This window comes from Cryptomeria japonica, unplaced genomic scaffold, assembly GCF_030272615.1.
Source record: "Cryptomeria japonica unplaced genomic scaffold, Sugi_1.0 HiC_scaffold_191, whole genome shotgun sequence".
NCBI classification, from domain to species: Eukaryota; Viridiplantae; Streptophyta; class Pinopsida; order Cupressales; family Cupressaceae; genus Cryptomeria; species Cryptomeria japonica.
In genome coordinates this window covers 127,819-135,000 of record NW_026729013.1, presented here as the reverse complement: position 1 = coordinate 135,000, position 7,182 = coordinate 127,819, and the positions used below count along the sequence as shown (strand labels likewise).

Below are 7,182 nucleotides of genomic sequence, written 5' to 3'. Positions count from 1 at the left end.
CCGGGAGCGCCCCGATGTGTGCTCCAAGGTGCGGCGTGCACGAAGTCGGACCCCGGTTTGCCCCGGGTGCGCACCTCGCGTGCACCTTGGTGCGCACACCTTGGCTGGGTTGCGCGGCCTGGTGGGCACCATGGTGCGCACCAAGGAGCGCTCCGAAGTGTGCTCCAAGGTGCGGCGTGCACGAAGTCGGAGCCCGGTTTGCCCCGGGTACGCACCTCGCGTGCACCTTCGCCGGGGTGGGCACCTCGGCTGGGTTGCGCGCCCTGGTGCGCACCAAGGAGCGCTCCGAAGTGTGCTCCAAGGTGCGGCGTGCACGAAGTCGGAGCCCGGTTTGCCCCGGGTGCGCACCTCGCGTGCACCTTCGGCGGGGTTGCGCGCCCTGGTGGGCACCATGGTGCGCACCAAGGAGCGCTCCGAAGTGTGCTCCAAGGTGCGGCGTGCACGAAGTCGGAGCCCGGTTTGCCCCGGGTGCGCACCTCGCGTGCACCTTCGGCGGGGTTGCGCGCCCTGGTGGGCACCATGGTGCGCACCAAGGAGCGCTCCGAAGTGTGCTCCAAGGTGCGGCGTGCACGAAGTCGGAGCCCGGTTTGCCCCGGGTGCGCACCTCGCGTGCACCTTCGCCGCGGTGGGCACCATGGCGTGCACGAAGTCGGAGCCCGGTTTGCCCCGGGTGCGCACCTCGCGTGCACCTTCGCCGGGGTGGGCACCTCGGCTGGGTTGCGCGCCCTGGTGCGCACCAAGGAGCGCTCCGAAGTGTGCTCCAAGGTGCGGCGTGCACGAAGTCGGAGCCCGGTTTGCCCCGGGTGCGCACCTCGCGTGCACCTTCGCCAGGGTGGGCACCTCGGTGCGCACACCTTCTCAATGTTTTCTTGCCTTTTCTGGAAATTGGTGAAGGCAGCGCATCAAAGGTGCGCACCTCGGTGTGCTCCGAGGTGCGAACCCGAGAGCGCTCCGAGGTGCCCACGAAGTCGAAAGTCGGGTTAATTGCATTGTTTTCCCCGGGTGCGCTCCGAGGTGCGCAACATCGGCGCGCACCAAGGAGGGCTCCGAAGTGTGCTCCAAGGTGCGCACGATGGCGTGCACCTCTGGTGCGCACGATTCGGAGCTCGGTTTGACCGGGGTGCGCACACCTTGGCTGGGTTGCGCACCTTTTGTGCGCTCCAAGGTGCGCACGAAGTCGGAGCTCGGTTTGCCCCGGGTGCGCACCTTCGCCAGGGTGCGCACCTTGATGCGCACGCCTTGGCTGGGCTGCGCACCTTGGTGGGCGCCATGGTGCGCACCTTTCGTGCGCTCCAAGGTGCGCACGAAGTCGGAGCTCGGTTTGCCCCGGGTGCGCACCTTGGTGGGCGCCATGGTGCACTCCGAGGTGCCCAAGATTGGTGCGCACCAAGGAGCGCTCCGAAGTGCGCTCCAAGGTGCGCGCGAAGTCGAAAGTTGGGTTAATTGTCCGGTTTGCCTCGGGTGCGCACCTTGCGTGCACCTTCGCCAGGGTGGGCGCCTTGGTGCGCACACCTTGGCTGGGCTGCGCACACCTTGGCACCCGCGTTTCCTTCATTTTAAATTTTTTTTTTTTACAATCTCTCAAGTGGGAAATTCTATAATCTCAACTTTTTTTGCCTTTTCAGGAAACTTTTGAATGGAGCGCATCATTGGTGCGCTCCGAAGTGTGCTCCAAAGCTCTCTCCAGCTGCGTGCACCTGCCCCGGCCGCGCACCCGGCCCCGCCCAGCTTCGCTCACCTGTCCCGGGCGTCTGGTGCGGAACCTTAGAGTAAGAAACATCACCGTGCACCTTGGCCAACGTGCGCGACTCGACCGAGCGCGCACTGGCCGAGGTGCACACCGATTTCACCTGGGTGCGCGCGCAGCACCTCGGGCGCACCGGGGTGCGCGCACAACGCCCGGGTTGCACCGTGGCCTGTGTGCTCGGGGCGCCTCGGGTGCGCGCTCGGTGTCGCCCCCGCGCGCGCGGTAGTGCGGGCAGCGCACCCCGGCCCGGCCCGGCCCCGACGAGAACGCAAACGGGCAAAAGGTTTATTCAAATAGCATTGCGATGCCCGGCGAAAAACTAAAAAAGGGTGCAACACCGGGACTTCCCGGGAGGTCACCCATCCCAGTACTACTCCGGCCCAAGCGCGCTTAACTGCGGAGTTCTGATGGGATCCGGTGCACTAACGCTGGTATGATCGCACCCGTTATGAGCTTGTCGCAGTGTGTACTTAGCAAACCGCGACCCACGTGCGAATCCACCCCGGCCACCCACCCCCGTCGAGGTGCACACCCTCCCTCGCGAAGTGCGCCCCGTTCGCCAAGTGTGAGCCCTGCCCGGGTGCGCGCACCTTGCTAGGGCGTCGGGTGTGCACCCGGCCCGGCCTACGTGCGTGCACCTGTAGGGGGCGTCGTGTGCGTGCAGTGTCCCGTCTGCAACGCGGTGCCCACACACCACCTCGGGCGCAACGACCTGCGCTCACATGTGGGCCGAGTGCACCTTGGTGCATGTTCGGGGCGCCTCGGGTGCACGCTCGATCTTGCCCCGGTGCACCAAGGCGCTCGGTTTGCCCCGGGTGCGCACTTGGTGCAAGGTGGGCACCCAAAATAGGGATCAAGCACCAAAACACAAGTTTCGGGATGCAAAATGGGACCCAAGGACCACAAATGCGTTCCAAGACCCATGATGGGTCCACGAGAACAAAAATGTGTTCCGAGACTTAATAAACAAATATTGGGTTTTAGGAGAAGAAACATGCTCTGATGCCCAAAACGAGAATCGACCCCGAAAAGGCCACAGGCCAAAAGTGGGATGCGAGACAAAAAAAAATGGGACCCGAGGACCAAAATTGGGTTCCCAGGTCGAAGACAGGGCAACCGGACAAGAAACGACCTCTAAGGCTCGAAATGAGTCCCGACGACTAAAACTTGACAAGAAGCACCCATCAGGCACCCAACTCGACACCCATGGGATGCCGACCCACCCGGGCTTCCACCTAGCACACCTTGGCACCCACCCACCCTCGCACCCAACCTCGCACCCAACTTAGCACCTTTGAACCCACATTGGCACTCACCCTGACCCTGGCACCTTGGAACCCACATTGGCACTCACCTTGACCCTGGCACCCACCTTTGCACTCACCTTGGGACCCACCCTGGCTCCCACCTCGGCACCCACCCAGACACCCACCTTGGTTCCTTGGCACCCACCTTGGATCCTTGGCACCCACCCCGACACCCACCTTGGCACGCAACTTGGCTACTTGCCACCCACCTTGGCTCCTTGACGCCCACCCCGACAACCACCCCGTGACCTACCCTGGCTAGGGTTGGTGCACACCCACCCTGGTGCCCACCTTGGCACCCACCCTATGACCCACCTTGGCACGCACCTTAGTACCCACCCCGTTACCCACCCTAGGACCCACCCCGTGACCCACCTTGGCCAGGGTGGGTGCCTTGGTGCGCACAACTTGCCTGGGCTGCACACCAGGGCGGGCTCAAGATGGCACCCGCGTTCCGTTTTTTTCACTATCTTTCAAAACGGAAATTTTAAAATCTCATTTTTTTCTTTTTTTTGCCTTTTCTGGAAATTAGTGAAGGCAGCGCATCAAAGGTGCGCAATGCTGGTGCGAACCCGGGAGCGCTCCGATGTGTGCTCCAAGGTGCGGCGTGCACGAAGTCCGAGCCCGGTTTGCCCCGGGTGCGCACCTCGCGTGCACCTTCGCCGGGGTGAGCACCTTGGCTGGGTTGCGCGCCCTGGTGCGTACCAAGGAGCGCTCTGAAGTGTGCTCCAAGGTGCGGCGTGCACGAAGTCGGAGCCCGGTTTGCCCCGGGTGTGCACCTCGGGTGCGCACCTCGCGTGCACCTTCGCTGCGGTGGGCACCTTGGCTGGGTTGCGCGCCTTGGTGGGCACCATGCAGTGCACGAAGTCGGAGCCCGGTTTGCCCCGGGCGCGCACCTCCGCCAGGGTGGGCACCTTGGTGCGCACAACTTGCCTGGGCTGCGCATCAGGAAGGGCTCAAGATGGCACCCGCGTTCCGTTTTTTTCACTATCTTTCAGAACGGAAATTTTAAAATATCGTTTTTTTTTGCCTTTTCTGGAAATTAGTGAAGGCAGCGCATCAAAGGTGCGCAACGCTGGTGCGAACCTGGGAGCGCTCCGATGTGTGCTCCAAGGTGCGGCGTGCACGAAGTCGGAGCCCGGTTTGCCTCGGGTGCGCCCTGGTGGGCACCATGGTGCGCACCAAGGAGCGCTCCGAAGTGTGCTCCAAGGTGCGGCCTGCACGAAGTCGGAGCCCGGTTTGCCCCGGGTGTGCACCTCGGGTGGGCACCTTGGTGCGCATGCCTTGCCTGGGCTGCGCACCAGGGCGGGCTCAAGATGGCACCCGCGTTCCTTTTTTTTCACTATCTTTCAAAACGGAAATTTTAAAATCTCATTTTTTTTTGCCTTTTTCTGGAAATTAGTGAAGGCAGCGCATCAAAGGTGCGCACCTCGCTGCCCACCACGGTGCGCAACGCCGGTGGGCACCCGGGAGTGCTTCGAAGTGTGCTCCAAGGTGCTGCGTGCACGTTGTCGGAGCCCGGTTTGCCCCGGGTGCGCACCTCGCGTGCACCTTCGTCGGGGTGGGCACCTTGGCTTGGTTTGCCCCGGTTGCGCTCCGAAGCGGGGTTATTGGAGCGCCGCCTCTTTTTTTGTCGGAGCGTTTGGTGGGGTTTCTCGCATTGGCTCTTCCGAGGCCCGGTTGCCACCCTGGCGCGCACGAAGTCGGAAGTAGGGTTAATTGCCCGGGTGCGCACCTTTGCCAGGGTGGCACCTTACCTGGGCTGCGCACCAGGGCGGGCTCAAGATGGCACGCGCGTTCCGTTTTTTTCACTATCTTTCAAAACGGAAATTTTAAAATCTCCTTTTTTTTTTGCCTTTTCTGGAAATTAGTGAAGGCAGCGCATCAAAGGTGCGCACCTCGCTGCCCACCTTGGTGTGCTCTGAGGTGCGCACCCGGGAGCGCTACGAAGTGTGCTCCAAGGTGCGGCGTGCACGTTGTCGGAGCCCGGTTTGCCCCGGGTGCGCACCTCGCCTGCACCTTGGCCGGGGTGGGCACCTTGGCTGGGTTTGCCCAGGGTGCGCTCCGAAGCGGGGTTACTGGAGCGCCCCCTCTTTTTTTGTCAGAGAGTTTGGTGGGGTTTCTCGCATTGGCTCTTCCCAGGCCCGGTTGTTGGGTGCGCTCCCACCCTGGCGCGCGCGAAGTTGGAAGTTGGGTTAATTGCCCGGGCGCGCACCTTCGCCAGGGTGGGCACCTTGGTGCGCAAACCTTGGCTGGGCTGCGCACCAGGGCGGGCTCAAGATGGCACCAGCATTCCCTTTTTCTCACTATCTTTCAAAACGGAAATTTTAAAATCTCGTTTTTTTTTTGCCTTTTATGGAAATTAGTGAAGGCATCGCATCAAAGGTGCGCACCTCGCTGCCCACCTTGGTGTGCTCCGAGGTGCCCACCACGGTGCGCAACGCCGGTGCGAACCCGGGAGCGCCCCGATGTGTGCTCCAAGGTGCGGCGTGCACGAAGTCGGACCCCGGTTTGCCCCGGGTGCGCACCTCGCGTGCACCTTGGTGCGCACACCTTGGCTGGGTTGCGCGGCCTGGTGGGCACCATGGTGCGCACCAAGGAGCGCTCCGAAGTGTGCTCCAAGGTGCGGCGTGCACGAAGTCGGAGCCCGGTTTGCCCCGGGTGCGCACCTTCGCCGCGGTGGGCACCATGGCGTGCACGAAGTCGGAGCCCGGTTTGCCCCGGGTGCGCACCTCGCGTGCACCTTCGCCGGGGTGGGCACCTCGGCTGGGTTGCGCGCCCTGGTGCGCACCAAGGAGCGCTCTGAAGTGTGCTCCAAGGTGCGGCGTGCACGAAGTCGGAGCCCGGTTTGCCCCGGGTGTGCACCTCGGGTGCGCACCTCGCGTGCACCTTCGCTGCGGTGGGCACCTTGGCTGGGTTGCGCGCCTTGGTGGGCACCATGCAGTGCACGAAGTCGGAGCCCGGATTGCCCCGGGCGCGCACCTCCGCCAGGGTGGGCACCTTGGTGCGCACAACTTGCCTGGGCTGCGCACCAGGAAGGGCTCAAGATGGCACCCGCGTTCCGTTTTTTTCACTATCTTTCAGAACGGAAATTTTAAAATCTCGTTTTTTTTTGCCTTTTCTGGAAATTAGTGAAGGCAGCGCATCAAAGGTGCGCAACGCTGGTGCGAACCTGGGAGCGCTCCGATGTGTGCTCCAAGGTGCGGCGTGCACGAAGTCGGACCCCGGTTTGCCCCGGGTGCGCACCTCGCGTGCACCTTGGTGCGCACACCTTGGCTGGGTTGCGCGCCCTGGTGGGCACCATGGTGCGCACCAAGGAGCGCTCCGAAGTGTGCTCCAAGGTGCGGCGTGCACGAAGTCGGAGCCCGGTTTGCCCCGGGTGCGCACCTCGCGTGCACCTTCGCCGCGGTGGGCACCATGGCGTGCACGAAGTCGGAGCCCGGTTTGCCCCGGGTGCGCACCTCGCGTGCACCTTCGCCGGGGTGGGCACCTTGGTGTGCAGACCTTGGCTGGGTTGCGCGCCCTGGTGGGCACCATGGTGCGCACCAAGGAGCGCTCCGAAGTGTGCTCCAAGGTGCGGCCTGCACGAAGTCGGAGCCCGGTTTGCCCCGGGTGTGCACCTCGGGTGGGCACCTTGGTGCGCATGCCTTGCCTGGGCTGCGCACCAGGGCGGGCTCAAGATGGCACCCGCGTTCCTTTTTTTTCACTATCTTTCAAAACGGAAATTTTAAAATCTCATTTTTTTTTGCCTTTTTCTGGAAATTAGTGAAGGCAGCGCATCAAAGGTGCGCACCTCGCTGCCCACCACGGTGCGCAACGCCGGTGGGCACCCGGGAGTGCTTCGAAGTGTGCTCCAAGGTGCTGCGTGCACGTTGTCGGAGCCCGGTTTGCCCCGGGTGCGCACCTCGCGTGCACCTTCGTCGGGGTGGGCACCTTGGCTGGGTTTGCCCCGGCTGCGCTCCGAAGCGGGGTTATTGGAGCGCCGCCTCTTTTTTTGTCGGAGCGTTTGGTGGGGTTTCTCGCATTGGCTCTTCCGAGGCCCGGTTGCCACCCTGGCGCGCACGAAGTCGGAAGTAGGGTTAATTGCCCGGGTGCGCACCTTTGCCAGGGTGGGCACCTTACCTGGGC

At 63.2% G+C, this 7,182-nt stretch overlaps 1 non-coding gene across 1 annotated transcript; it reads right to left on the bottom strand.

Annotated features, from left to right (window-relative positions):
* Positions 1-2,073: 2,073 nt before the first annotated feature.
* Positions 2,074-2,192, bottom strand: LOC131867948 (5S ribosomal RNA). The gene has a single exon (XR_009366468.1). It is a non-coding gene; the product is annotated as a 5S ribosomal RNA (ribosomal RNA).
* Positions 2,193-7,182: the final 4,990 nt, after the last annotated feature.